Genomic DNA, 15,342 nt, shown 5'->3' on the forward strand with positions numbered 1-15,342 from the left:
GAATTTTTAAATACTGTAATACTCTTTAGGTATTTTGTTTTGTAACGTGATCTAATAAAAATACAATAAAATATAATAGAATTAAATGAAAATTTTCTTAAATTACTTAAATTTACTTACCTACTACTTACAGGTATATCATTGACGAATAATTCGTTGTTTCGTTAATGTGTTGTGAGTTACGAACCCTCCGTAATTATTCGAATTTAGCGTGATTTTATTTCGCTCCAATTAATACGTAGGTTTGTCGGGTGTATAAATTAATTAGTTAATTAATTGCTACCCTCGCAGATACGTGTTTTAGTCAGGTGAGCATGTGAGTAGGTGTAATACAAAGGTAACCCTTTAATACATACATATAGGGTTTAAAGATATCATATAGAGAGATAGGGTTTGTTTTGATCCCTTATTCCAATTAGCTATATACGACACGTATTTTTAGAACTTCTAGTAATTTCTTGACTACTAGAAATATGTATCACATATAATTTATAGCTCTTTGTTTGTTTCATTTGGTTAGAACTCATAATTAAACTCTTTCTGATTCTTCACTAATTTGTGTAAGTATCGACGACAAAGTAGCATTTGCTAGTACAATATTATCCTGTTCAGAAGCTGCGGGCCTGAGTCCGTGGACATTTTGTGTACGAATTTTATTCACAATTGCCTCGTTTCGCTGTTCTGAATTCAAAAAGTGATTGGCACTTTTCCAGACCTTTCTAACCAAGCCAAATAGTATTTTGCGGGATTTCAATAACAATAGAAGCCATCCCAACACAGCGCCATGTGTCTGAAATGAAACAACAAGATGGAAGATAAAGTGAAATTTTATGTCGGCGGACGGTAGTAAATTGGCGTTGGGATTTTTCTCTTTACTCAGCTTTTTTTTATGACATAATTTCCTCATATTCAATGTTTTTTTAACACGTTTTATTTTTAGTCTCCCAGAACATCTTCTTCATGAAAATATATTTATCATTGGTTAAGGCCAAATTCTCGTAAAACGTAGAATATACAGAACGCAAATAAATAACTTCTCCGGACCGAACTCATGAATTTATCAATTATTATTATTTTACTATTTTCAAGTACCTATGTTATTTACAATCCTGTCCACAGAGATAATTTTCCGGTGATCGGCAGGCAGAGTTATTGAAATGGTACATGCATTACTAATCATATACCTAATTGATTGACTCATTTAACAGTTTGTCAATTCAACAAGCGATGTGAACTCGGCACCTGCACTTAGCAAATGAAATGACATTCAACGGTCACTACGGGGCTTCTATTGAAATTAAATGTCACTCAGATCGCACTAGTGCCAGTGTGGACACGACACAAATATTTCACCCTGTGATTTTGCTCAATTGATATACAGATAACACCTTTATTTCTTTGCCACAGTATTTACCTTTGCTACGAGTACCATTTTCAAAGAACGTAGATAGGTAACTTATATTACTGGGACCATATAACTTTTTTTTTAACTTATACTTATTATGTTTAATATACCTAAATAAACTAGGTATATGAAAATAATATATCGTTATTAAAAGTTCGTACCGCACGAACCATAGACGCATACTTGTACATAAAAAACAACTTAGAAGTAAGTTATAAATAGGTACGGACTTGTAAGGTTGCAATTAGGATGGACAAGGCAAGGCCTCGGAAGTCGTTTGTCACCAAAAGATGTGACGTGACGAGTTGGACAACTTCGTTTCTTGCATTCTTCTTTCCTTCCTTCCCTAGACCCGTACTACCCTTACCGTTCGACCTTCCCAGAAACCTTCCCATCTAAATAATGGTAATTTTATGGAGGACGGGGTTCACCGCAAAAGAGACAGCTTCTGTGTCTGACATCGTCTGCAGTTTGATTAATGTTACAATTTTTAAAGATTAGCGGGACAGTTTTCAACCACCACTCAACCACCCATCTTTAAACATCGACTCACTTGTCCGTGGCACGTCATCGTCATAATCATCGTAATAATAATATAGTGACCATAAGCCCAAAATTTGATACCTAATAATAGATGTAATCCTAGAGTGTGGATGGGAATTGGCAACCTTATACTTTTTCTCAGGGACCTACCCATCAAAAGCTGTGACATAGTTCCAGTTGGTCCATTTTCAGCCCTTATATATTACGCTAAAATTTACTTGGCCTCTTGAAATGAAGTTTAAGAAGGAGCTTGGTGACTTATTCATTATGGTAATACGTTTTCCTTACTCGGAGTGAAACGAGAGAATTCTACAAAATGCATATTTTATTAGTAGCTACTGACTGCCTCTGAGATTACACAGCAAAAAAATACAACGATGAAATGAAATACACTGGGACATTTGTTAAACACAGAACTTACACAGACACACGTTCAAAATTATTATGTTTAGCGCTAGCAAGTGTGTTAAACAGTAAATTTAACGTGCTTTATGGTAAGACCATTTACTATTAAATAGGAACTTACTAAAGTTAGTAAGTATGTAAGCTAAAACTAAAGTTTTAGCTCATAACGAGGCAAAAATACACTATAATTGGTGAAAAGGTTATGTTTTTGCACCTGAACCACCACTTGTCTGTGTAGGAAAAATAATGTTTTGAGCATTAGTTGATTTATATTTTATTACAAATATTACAATCTCCCCCACCATTCGACTCAAACTTCGCTCTGTTACTAAATTTACATTACATTTTTAATATTACTTTTTATAGCATAAACTATTAATGCAGTATTAGGAAATTATATAAGTGACGAATAAGGGGGCATTACTTTAAATAGATTATCTATCGCAAGTACAGTAAACAAAGATATAAGCATCCAATCCACTCCCCCTGATTCAAACCCTTTGACCCTGAATTACACATGAATGATTATTCTCTTGCTGACTACGTAATTTTTAATTACTTAAAATAATAACTGCAGTTATAAATGGAAATAAATACAGTGCACATTATTTTATTTCATAGCTGTACATTCCACAAATGAGATAAGAGCTGAATGTAGATTAAATATTCTGTATACCTGTGTAAACCTGTGTAGTTCTAACTCCATGGGTTACATATGTCACAAATGAGTTTTCTGCATGTTTTCTGGGTAATTTTATTGTATAGGTGTTCTTCAGCTGTTACGTAAAATCGCTCTGTCGAATTGCCTATTGAGAAATTATTCGTTCTCTTTTCAACACTAATATGTAGCTATTGCTCACTGGTCGGCGGAAAAATGAATGTTTCAAGAGATCCTGAAGCAGCATTGTTTCAGCAACGGGGAACGAGATTGCATTTTTCAGGAAACAATGCAAAACCATTTAGCCGAGCATAATAGTTGAGAATTTACTCGTATATTCTACGTAGAAGTAGATTTCGCTGTAGAAATAAGATTATGTCGAAGCTTGTGCTTCAGGTTCTTTTGCAGTTTGGCACCTCCATTATGTCGGGGATATTAAACAACCATTCGACGAATGAAGAGTATATCCGTTAGTATCTAGATTATGGTTTCCGTCGATCAAAGTTTTTAGTAGAATGTGCATTCGAATGAGTTAGGGTGATCCGTGTTCCATGCCACTGAAAGCACCTATCTATAAATTTAATGTTTGCAGACATGATAAAAGCGTCGTAGAAATATGCGTCGTTCCGATTGTATATTCTGAATAGGATAAATAGGAATAGGATTAATTTCAGTTATTTCTAAATTATCTAAAGTATTAAAATATTCGGCTAGGCAGAAGCAACTTCGACAAGGAGGCTGCAAGGCTCATCCAACTGGGTTGGGCTGCATTCGGGAAACTTCGTCACATATTCTCCTCGGCCATTCCTCAGAGCCTGATGACAAATGTCTTCAACCAGTGCGTCCTGCCAGTGATGACGTATGGTGCAGAGACGTGGACACTGACGGTAGGACTGGTCCACCGATTTAAAGTCGCTCAGCGTGCTATGGAGAGAGCTATGCTTGGGGTTTCTCTGATGGATCGTATCAGAAATGAGGTTATCCGTCAGAGGACTAAGGTTACCGACATAGCTGTCAAAATATGCAAGCTGAAGTGGCAGTGGGCTGGTCATATCTGCCGAAGAACCGATAACCGTTGGGGTAGACGAGTTCTCGAGTGGAGACCACGAACAGGCAAACGCAGCGTGGGACGCCCTCCTGCCCGCTGGACTGACGACCTTAGGCGGGTGGCGGGTAGTGGTTGGATGAGGAAGGCCGAGGACCGAGTGTTGTGGCGCTCCTTGGGAGAGGCCTAACTCCAGCAGTGGATGATTATTGGCTGATGATGATGATGATTAAAATATACTAACATAAACACTGGCGAAAAGTAGGTGCAACAATGCACCTCAGCCTACCCCGCAAGGGAGTACATTAGTACAAGGTGTGAGTGTTTATATAATTATATATCTAAAGTATATTATAGTGTTCCCACTAGAGATGCGCTGTGGGAGAATAGTGTAGTATGAAAGTCTCATTTCAGTAAAATACTCTGTAATATATTAAAGGTACTTACTTATCTGAATGATATACCCTCCAGCACACTGAACGCCACGCCGATTGTATTTTTGTTTGTGTTTTGTGTATGTTGTCTGACACCCAATAAAGTTTTATCCAAGTGTTCTTCTTATCTTACTTATCTGAATGGGATATGTCCCAAAAAGTCCTTGGTCCCAACTGTACCTAACCTTCCATCGTAATAACATTAGCCCTCATCAAAAGACACAGACTTAAAGTCTGTGGAGTATCTAATAAACTTTAAAAAAACCTTCTATCGTATTGAAAAATGCTCATTATCTTTTGCAGATTGCTCGCTGCCGGCTACCTCATCGCCGTAGCTAGCCTCCGCCTACGCAGAGCAGGGGGTATCTCTATATGATGAAAAACTAATTTTCTGCTGCTGCGCGAGCCAAAACTCTATCTGATTTTATTAAACGTGCCGATATCACGACACCTCTCGTTTGTTCATTTTTCGTCAGTATAGAGTAACCCCCAGTGACGGTGTAGCACGGCGTAGCAGCGACGTAGCAGTGCACAAATACAGTATTTCTCCTACATTTACATAATATAGTGGCTAGTATAAATACTAGTAAATTGCAGTAAAATCTGTTAATATTTTTTTACGAAGGAGAGGGTCACTCTGACTCGGAATTCCAGCTTTGGAAGTTCTCTTTCAACAAAATACTCGCCAATATTGACACGAGGAAGAAGTGAAGCACTACTTAACTATTTACATATTGAAATTGAATAAGTTTCTGTAAAGAAGAAAACATAAAATTGGCAAGATCGTGCTACGTTTCATCTAGATTCAGTATATTTTAGGTTTATGTAACGTCATTTAAGTTCGGTATATTTAATTTTTTACTTACTTACCTAAGTACTTATACATTTTTTTGTAACTATACCTGCTCGTAGAACAAATTATATGAACATAACGATGGCATAATGTATTCGATTTATTCTAATTCGACCGTGAAAGTTTCAAAGCTCAAGATTATTACAAGTTTGCTTCAAGCACAGCCAGCTTCTGCTGTAGCTATCCTAATCCTAACTAATATTATAAATGCGAAAGTAACTGTGTCTGTCTGTCTGTCTGTTGTCTGTCTGTTACTCTTTCACGCCAAAACTACTGAACAGATTTGAATGAAATTTGATATACATACGCTGTAGACCCTTGGAAAGAACATAGGCTACTTTTTATCCCGGAATTCCCACGGCAAAACTTTTTAAGGCGAAGCGAAGCGCGCGGGAACAGCTAGTATTCAAATAAATACTGGTCTTCAGCAAAATACATACCTAACATGAATACAGCATAATAATAATGACCTCACGGGTAATTTCATCGTAATCCGTAATATTATGTAGCTCGCCTGCGGAGGTAACAGACGTGAAATTAACCTATTACTATTCATAATGCTGGACGCTGCAGTAGATAAAACATAAGCTTTAAATATGTGCTAGACATAGGTAGGCCAGATATTCGAAAAAGGAAATATTCACATGGAAAATGTGAGGAATATTATATGAAATCTCGTGAAGTAAAAAATATATTCAACAGTACAGTTTTTATCTGTCATTTTGATATCGTCCGTTTTTAGCGTTTTTTACATGGTAAGGGTCAATTTATACTAGTACAGAGTCGAAGCGCATCGAAGCGTCTATTCAATACTACTAAATTTTAAAAAGTCGCGCGCATTCTTCGCGATTCGCGCGTCTACGCGTGACCAACGCAACCAACCATTCGTGCGGCTTTGCTTTAGTTGTGAAGAATTTGACGCTTCGCTGCGCTTCGACTCTGTCCCAGTATAAATTGACCCTAAGGGTATACCTATAGTTGTAAAAAATTGAATCCGCATGACGAATGCTCGAACAGTGGCAGTTATGGGAAAAACGCGTTCAAAAGGATGTTCATTAATATATATTATATAGTGCATATGCGTACATAACAGTATTCGTTAAATCTAGTTGTTGTCTCGAGTTCGGAAACCGATAGAGCCTAAGTATGTACCTAAAGTACCTATACGGTGATTGAGGTCACACTGCCAGAGGTCAGGGGAAATAGGACCACCTGCCTACCTAAGTGATAGTGGTCCCTTGCGTAAATAAGGTCGGATTAAAGGAAATTGCTCATTTATCGCCGACTTACTTGTACAGTTACCTACTTATATCAATATACCTAGAGGTATTGATATGCCAAGATTGCCAAGGTTTGTCTTCATTAATGATTTAGGCAAAAGAGATTCTGCATAGCATTTGATTGCATAGATCGAGAGACTTGATCATATTTATTATTATGAGGAAGACTACAAACATAATATTAAATGAACTTCATGTAGCCAATTGACTGCGAATCGAACCTAGGACACTCGGCAGACTGCCCTTTCTACAGAAAATAAGACGAAAATAACATTGACTAACTTAACATATGAGTAATACTATCCATTTATGGATGTCTTTCAGAACAAAACGAAAATTATCTCTACTTACATTTAACAACCCTCACACAAACATCTAGGCAACTATACATATTTAATAAATCCTCTCTCAACTTCATGATGAGGCAGATTAAGTAATAAAACAAAAACGTTTAATTATATTACTACGAAACCTGTAGCTGAAAGCGGTTAAATAATTTGTAAGTCGGGCTTGTGTAGATAGAACAAAACTAACCACATCAGAGTATTATAATTTATATGCATACGAAGGGTTCGCTACTCTTTCTCGGAAATCAACAGATAGCTTTTCTACCGTGTTGGTAGCAATAACAAGAGCTGTGGGTATGTCGCTCGCCTGTCAAACATCTGTAATTTGGTAATATCCAATACATTATTGTATATGTTACTGTAAAAGCCCGAACAACGGTAAATCCTAAGATTTACGCGTAAAACCTAAGATTTACCAACTCTTAATGGTAAAAGCCCGAAAGATTTTGCGATTCGCACTTTTACCTCTATTCACTTGGTAAATCTTAGGATTTACATTAAGGCACGGTAAATGTTGAAAAAGCTAGGTTATAACCTCCGTAGTCGAACAAAGCGTCCGTAGTCGAGCGGGCTTCAGTGATCGTAACTGATCACTGAGGTTTAGCAACAACCAGCATGGTCAGCCATTGGATGGGTGACCGATTTCAAGTGGTTCTTTTCTGGATGCTTTCGTGCTTCGGACCGCATGTTAAGCCGTGGGTCCCGGTTGCTGCTTCGGCAGCAGTCGTTAAGCCTAGTCAGAGGCCTTCGGGCGGCTTGAAAACGTCTGACAGTCAGGTTGCCCACTTACCCGACAACTCGCTCAGCACAAGCTAGGCCAGCGTGGTGGACTAGATCGAAACCCTTCCTTCATTGGAAGGAGACCCGTGCCCCAGCCGTGGGGACGTAATGAGTCGTGATGATGATGATAACTTATAACTAACCGAACTTAAGAAATATTTATTATTGCAATCTAATTTACTCGACGTCAACAATAATAATACGTGAAAATTATTTTACTTCCGGTTTCCGTGTTTAAATTATCGTTCAGTGAATGAGTGAAAATAAAGTTATTTTCCAATAATCCAGCATTCAATGATAATTCGCATCTATTACTATACACATAAATACCATAATCCGGTGCATTACATCGCCCAAAAGTTGATGAATGACCTTGACCTCCAATTTCTTTTCGACAAGTGGTTATTGGGTTGAAATAAATGAATAGGTAACAATTAATCAACGATGCAACGTGAGTTGTTATCGCTACGGAATGCTGACGCTGCGATCACCGCGACACCGCCGGCGCGTGAAGTGCAAGCGCAGCAGAATAAATCCAATGCAACTGACACCGATTCGCGGCGGGTAAATGACCCGCCGCCTGCGACCTACGCCGAGCGGACACGTGACGCCACGTGCCCGCTGCGAGCCGCCGCCCCTGCGCCGCCTCGCCCCGCTGCTGCTGCACCCTCCACCACCAAGAGCCAGCAGGAGGCCGCGCCCGCGCCCCCCCGCCCTCGCCCCCGCCCCCGCCGCCGCCGTCAAGCCGCGCCGCAAGCTGCACCCCAGGTGACGCTAGCGGCTGCCGGAGCTCCGGCGGCGCCCCCCCGTGCCCCGCGCAACGTGGTCGTCGACAAGGATGGCTTCATCTTGGTGGAGAAGAGGAGCCCCCGTCGCCGCAACCGCAACAAGCGCGGCACCGCCCCGGCCGCTTGCTCGCTGAAGGCCGCCATGCCCACGGTCGACATATACGTCTCCCGCATCCATGCGAATATGGCGCATGATAACATCATGCGCTATGTTAAGGAGAGGAGTGTCGGCCGCACCGAACAGCCAGTCCAAGTACTGGCAATCGAGAGGCTGCAGTCCGCCAAGCAGACGGACTTCAAGTCCTTCCGTCTTCGGGTTCCCGCCGACCAGCAGAAGGTTCTACTGGACAGAGACTTCTGGCCTGCGGGGATAGTGTTCCGCCGATACAGGGAGGCGAAACAGACAATGAAACCCCCTGATAATAGTGCGAGAGCTAGTTAGTTTTTGTTTACAAGTTTGCTAAAAGTATATATTAATTTTGTTTGAATTATTTAAAAATGTATTTGTGTATTTTATTCTATGGGCCATTGATGCCTGCAATAAATGGATAATTTTTTAATTTTTTTAAATTTAAAAAATTAATCTTTGTTTTATTCCCAAACCAACTTTTACTAGGTGTCAGTGGTAAAACCTAGCATTTACCAAATTCTGATGGTAAAAACCCGAAAAAAATGACCCATTTTCACAAATCCTTACATTTACCAACTTATGTTGGTAAATCCTAAGATTTACTGGTAAATCCTAGGATTTACCATTGTTCGGGCTTTTACAGTAACATATACATTATACAGATTTGACAAGAGAGTTAGGGATTGTTTATTACTGATGTTTGGTGGTGGTAACTCCACTCCACTGGTTTAGGATATTATGTTAGTCGCATAGACTTAGTATATACTAGTCTAGTCTAGTCTCTATACTAGTATATACTAACTAGTATATACTTAGTATATTAGTATATACTAAGTCTATGGTCAGTCGTATAGTCAGAATAACTTCAGGGACTGACAGCCCCTTTCACCCCTTCATGAGAGAAATACTGTAAAATCGATCATCAGTAGTGGACCCGTAAGTAGATCTGTCAAAGCGACATGCATAATTCTTGATCATAGTAACACTTTTATATTACTTATGCATATTCTTATACAAGTCACAAATTAAATGAGGAAAAAGAAAATCATAAGGTCATTAGTTGTTAACTTTTGTTTCTATGTGACTTTCTTGTACATAATAACTTTGTTCGCTAATTATAAAAAACTCATAACATAAACAATTACCTGCTTGTAGTTTACATAGTCTATATTTATATAAATTTTCTTGTAGATTATGTTCAGAAGTGTATTGGTCGCCCACTTTTGGCGAGTGTAAAGTTACACTAAAAGTAGTAGTATATTCTTGTATATAAACATAACTTAATAGACTTACCAAAATATATTAGCGTAAAATCCGTGTGAAACTGGTGAACACACACTTGCAAACAAAAACTGAATACCTACATAGTTTAGAAAGCTGAAATCACCGATTTTATTTCAGTCTCAAAACAATACGAATTTCGTATTCCACAGCTGTTACAAGAATTAAACTTGATAGCAAATTTACGATGTTTAAATAATACAGAGTTCTATTTAACAGAAACCGGACAGGGCAACTACTTATGAACTAAATATGCCACAATTAATTTTCGTACGCTTGCACCGAAAGTTCAACACTGAACGCCCAAAACACCAGTTGAATGTCAGAATTTACATTCCAAAATAAAGTCTATTTTAATTTAAACGGAGCCAATTTAGAAACACGGTACTAACAGAAGAATGTATTTGAAAACTTGTCTTTAATGCACTTAGAATCGTTACGTTTGAAATTATGTTTTTTTCTTGTTTGTTTTCGTCTTTCGAATGCGGCGGGCCCGGTGGGCGGGCGGACGTTAGGGCGCCGCGAGAGGTTTCTGTGCACTGACGTAGAGCCGATCCAATCATCTTACAATAAGCTTTTCCCTGGTTCTAACTGAAACGTTTGAAAGTACATAAATACACGTTTGTATTGCTGATGTTATTTTCTTTGTATACGTTTAGATTATTACTTAGTCGTTGTTACACATGCAGGTATACATATATTAGTCAATCATTATAAATAAGTCGTTTTTTTTTCTTTTTTGTCTACATCAAATATGGGGTTGAATTTCCAAATAAACGCTCCAATCAATTAAATGGTTCATTTTAATATAGCTATATTCAAATAAATAGTAATATATTTTATATTGAACGTATATATTCGCTACTCAGTGGGTTGATGCTCCACAAAGGAATTTGTTTGAATAAAATATGACGTAGCCTGGTACATACTTACAAAACGGTTACTGCGTAGAAGTTGTCTAAGATTAGAACTACTTGTGTGTACTAGTACTATCATGTTAAACGGATGTGTAGAGACTCTAGTCTAGTAGAAATATGGTTTCTTACAGATATTTCCATCCACTTTCTGCCATTGTTTATATGTATATTAGTATCTTGCATTTTTAAGTATATATAAAAATAAAACATCTACGCATTTATATACCTATTTAGAATGTTCCTACGAGGAAACGCGATGTTCATTAACAAGTCAGAACTTCAAAACAATACAGTATTTGTTATAAACACGGTCGAATTCAAATAAACTGTTTGTCAGGCTTCCACGACAACGAACGGTCTATACTCTATACAATTGATTGCTTCAATAATTTACGCAAAATTTCGAGGTTGTGCCCTAAAGAGGAACAACGCAACGTGACTTCGGGCTAATGGCATCTAATGGGGCCCTTTCTTTACATAGAACGATGCTTGGATTCAGATTATCCCGTCCCTACCTTTTATCTCCGTTTCTATAGAAATGCGTTTGGAATACGCACTGTAGAAGACACGCATATCATTTTTAATGTTGAATTACTCGTGTCGCTTAATTCTAACGTCATTTGTATAAGATTTTTAGAATTATATTAGAACGATTAGTAGATTGGTGTTTGAGGTGACTCTCACTTTATTTATTTGACTACTTATTTAGAAGAAAAGTTATAGCTAAAACATTGTACCTCCATAAGACTTTAAAATAATATCAGGTAGCCAATTACACATTTTCACATTGTTTCAATGTTATTATTAGAATAGAATACTGCTTTATTGACTAAACAGGACACAAATAACAATTTATAATACCTACAGTGGATACAACTTATTATAGCTACATAAATATTTAATAATTATTGTTTGATATATTATAAAATTAAAAAGATTACGAATCGCCAAAAAGTATAGTTCAAGTACCTATTTTATTTTAATTTGATACTTGTTGTTAAGGCTGTCACTAAAGCTAGAAGAAAATCAGAATCTGTCAAATCTAGTGAGGGGGGGTTGAGGTATGCGGGGCGTTGTCCGGACAATGACATGAAATTTTAACATAGTACTCGAAAACATTAAAGTGAAGACATGCCACTTTGTTAAACATATACTAAGTAAGTAATATTGTTTTGTAAGTGATACGAAAATATTTATTTTTATTTGAAAGTGTTTTTAATATTTAATCATTAATTATAAAAAGTCGTGCCCGTGCCGATATTTATACAGGTTGTTGCAAAAAGGGTATACTAAACTAAGCCGAAACCTACGTGTGCAGCATGTTATTGATGTTATGTCTAAAACCCTGGAAATGAAATCAGAATGTAAAAATTCGCGTTTTTTTTTTTCGCGAATTAAGTATAGCCTCACATGGGGGCAGATTTTAATATAAGAGGGACTACAGGGTGTTGTATTAAAAAAAGTATAGTTAGCCGAAAGGGCGTTACTCTGAATAACTTTTATCCTACGTATTTTTTCACGTGACCTTTTAGTTAGACGACCTGTTTTATTTTGGTGTTTTAAAAGCAGAACAGTAGTTTGCAGAACTCTGCATATACAGGGTGTCCCAAAAGGTTACTGGGTGAGGTATAATATGTACTTAAGTATGTGTATTTTGGATATGATAGAAATAATATTTTTGTTTCTTAAAACCAAAAAAAAATAAAACCTTGTTGCGCTCTTTTGCTCACTGTAAGTACCTACAAATATTGCTGTATTAAAAAAATTGCGGTTTTGTAATAACGATTATAAAAAAAGTTATTTTCAAGTCAAGGAGTCAGTACCTAATTACAATTTCAGTCAACACCAGGTGAACTGAAAAAAAATAGATAGTTCTAATTATTCTATAATCACTTTAGATCGCAAACATTGTAACTCCACTTTTCTCGGCGAAAAGTCAATTAGTGTCAGTTGGTGTCAATTAGGGCATGCAATACCGGAATAATTTTCAATACCGGTATTGAGTTTCGGTATTACTACTTCGGGATTCCGGTACTAATACCGGTATTAGACTTTCTTGTTGTTATAAATGGCAAATATTGTGTTTAAAGGACTATAGGCCAAAATTAAACAAGAAAAGGCAATCACGAATCACAATACGACAATTGAGTATTAGAGTTAAAATGATAGATTTGAAAAAAAAAAATTGGTGTCGGTTTACGCATGGGCAACAGTAGATTTCCAACGGCCAAAAACTACATTAAACTATTGGAAACAAGTGCGCTTTCATAGTATATAAGAACACAAGGCTAACTATACCTTAATCGCTATATTTATAGCCTAAAAAGTCCGATTCCGGTATTACTTCAATACCGGTATTAACTTTCAATACTGGTATTGAAAAATACTTATTTTTTTTTCGGGTTCCCGGTATTGCGGTATTGTATGCCCTAGTGTCAATAGAAACGTTTTTTGAATTTACATGTTTTGTTTTACTCTTTATTCGAAAAAAAAACTGTATTCCGCATTTTACAATTTGTTTTCCTCTAAACCAGAAACCGTGATTTTTAAACAAGAAAATTTAGTAATTCCCTTTATTCTCATATACAACGTGCGATGTAGGCGAGCGTGAACGAAAACTATGCAATAAGCCTTTGTTTTTATTACTACTTTACTAAAATAAAATAACATACTCAACAATGTTAATATTTTTTTTTGCAATATTGTAACAGGTGCTCCTGGAAGGGCCATAAATCGCACGGCACCCGTACCGTATAGAGGCAACAGACTCCTTTGCAACAGCCTCCCAGATTCCTAAGTAGCCCATGCACTGCATGGCGAGCACAGCACAACTGGGATGTCAGCCCTCTAGGAACGCGGTTACTATTTTTAAGCTAAGAGCTAGTTCTCATCCTGCTCCGACAGTGAACGAACGATCACGCATTTCGGATGCCAAACTGACTGTCCGAAAGGTCGAGACCGTACCACCACGTACTACAGAGGTAGTGGGTGCAGCAATGCACCTCTTCCTACCCCGCAAGGGAGTACATTAGTACAAGGCGTGAGAGTGTATGTATGTGTGTAGATATGTAGATAAAGTCGCACTTAACCGCTTTTTTTGCAAAGCTTGTTAAATACCTTCATAGATTTAAAAAAATATGTACATTTTAGTTCTTCAATTTTTAAAAGTACTTATACTTTTGAACACCCTTTAGTGTACAGACTACCACATCTTAAAATATATATTATAAAAAATTACGGTTTTTGGTTTCAAATAATACAAATTGAGAACTTAATTTTCAACACCCTGTATATTGTGTAGCTTACCTAGCATACACAACCGTTAAAATAAAATAAAGTTAAATTATTACCCCTCAGAATATAAACAGGCTCGCGCTTTGGCATACTGTATTGACCGTATAGTTCTTATTCGGAGAATCTAATAAGTGTCATTATGTGTAATGTTTACCTTTATCTATGCATCTGTAACTCTATAGTAAAAAATGTAAACAAATCGAAAAGGCGAAATGTTTTCTAAGAATTTTCGGCTTTTCTCCATCTAAAATGTTTAGAAAATTAACTTTTCATAGCAAATGCATATGTATTATAATATTTGCAGTCATCATTTGTTGATTTAATCAGTTTTTGTGAAATATTTGATTAAAAATAAAATGGCGTGGGTATCGCTCCTAACAGGCCGCCACCAGGGCGACGACTGAAGAAATCTGAAATCTGTCACGGCGTCATCATTTTTAAACCGGAATTTATTAGTTTTTTGCAAAAAAAGTTGACTTCTGGTCCATTAAATCCAACTCTTTAAGGTAACTTTGTTAAGAATTTAATTACCTACACATACATATAAGATTCCATGAAAATGGGCCCTCTGATTTCGAGGGTTTTTTCATAATAAGTCGAAAAATGGCAAAAGACATGGTCTGTTTGCAATTTTTTTTAACATACTTATTATAATCCTGCACCAATTTCTAAGCAAATATCATGTTGAGTATACCCTCTGCTACAATATATATTTTTCTCAAAGTGATAGAAGCTACCGTTTTTCCAATCCAATCAAGTATATCAAACCGACTTTAGCATTTTAGGTTTCGTAATCCCCTTAATTGTTTATTTTCGAGCCTCGGTAGGTAATTTCATCGGTTTTTTTTGGCAAGATTTACACCGTTACAACGTCTCAGGTGAGCGGTATCCCTCGCACGATAATGTATTTACTTTACGAAAAGTACGTATCTCCTGACGAAACACAATTTTCACAGGTAATTGAAAATAAATCTTTCCATTTAGCTAGCTCCCGCAGCGGCTCCGGGACGCAATGGTGTTGAGAATATAAAGGTATAAGTAAAACATAGAAATATAAGACCAAACAAAAAATTAACTTCACAAATATAGAACTTGAATAATGCCTTCTTAAATAAGCAAAAAAAAACAATTTAATCGGACTCCATGAGACCAGCAACCAGCTATTTTGAGGAGAAATTAATA

The 15,342-nt window shown here is 37.0% G+C and overlaps 1 protein-coding gene across 1 annotated transcript in view; it reads right to left on the minus strand.

The window, feature by feature from the left end:
* LOC119692379 (galanin receptor type 3) overlaps nucleotides 1-10,529 on the minus strand; it is a 39,902-nt gene extending 29,373 nt beyond the window's left edge. The window contains exon 1 of the mRNA XM_038112783.2: nucleotides 9,962-10,529. The gene's annotated coding sequence lies outside the window, so the exon portion shown is untranslated. The remainder of the gene's footprint in view (nucleotides 1-9,961) is intronic.
* Between the last annotated feature and the right edge of the window lie 4,813 nt (nucleotides 10,530-15,342).

This window comes from Plutella xylostella, chromosome 5, assembly GCF_932276165.1.
Source record: "Plutella xylostella chromosome 5, ilPluXylo3.1, whole genome shotgun sequence".
Classification (NCBI taxonomy): Eukaryota; Metazoa; Arthropoda; class Insecta; order Lepidoptera; family Plutellidae; genus Plutella; species Plutella xylostella.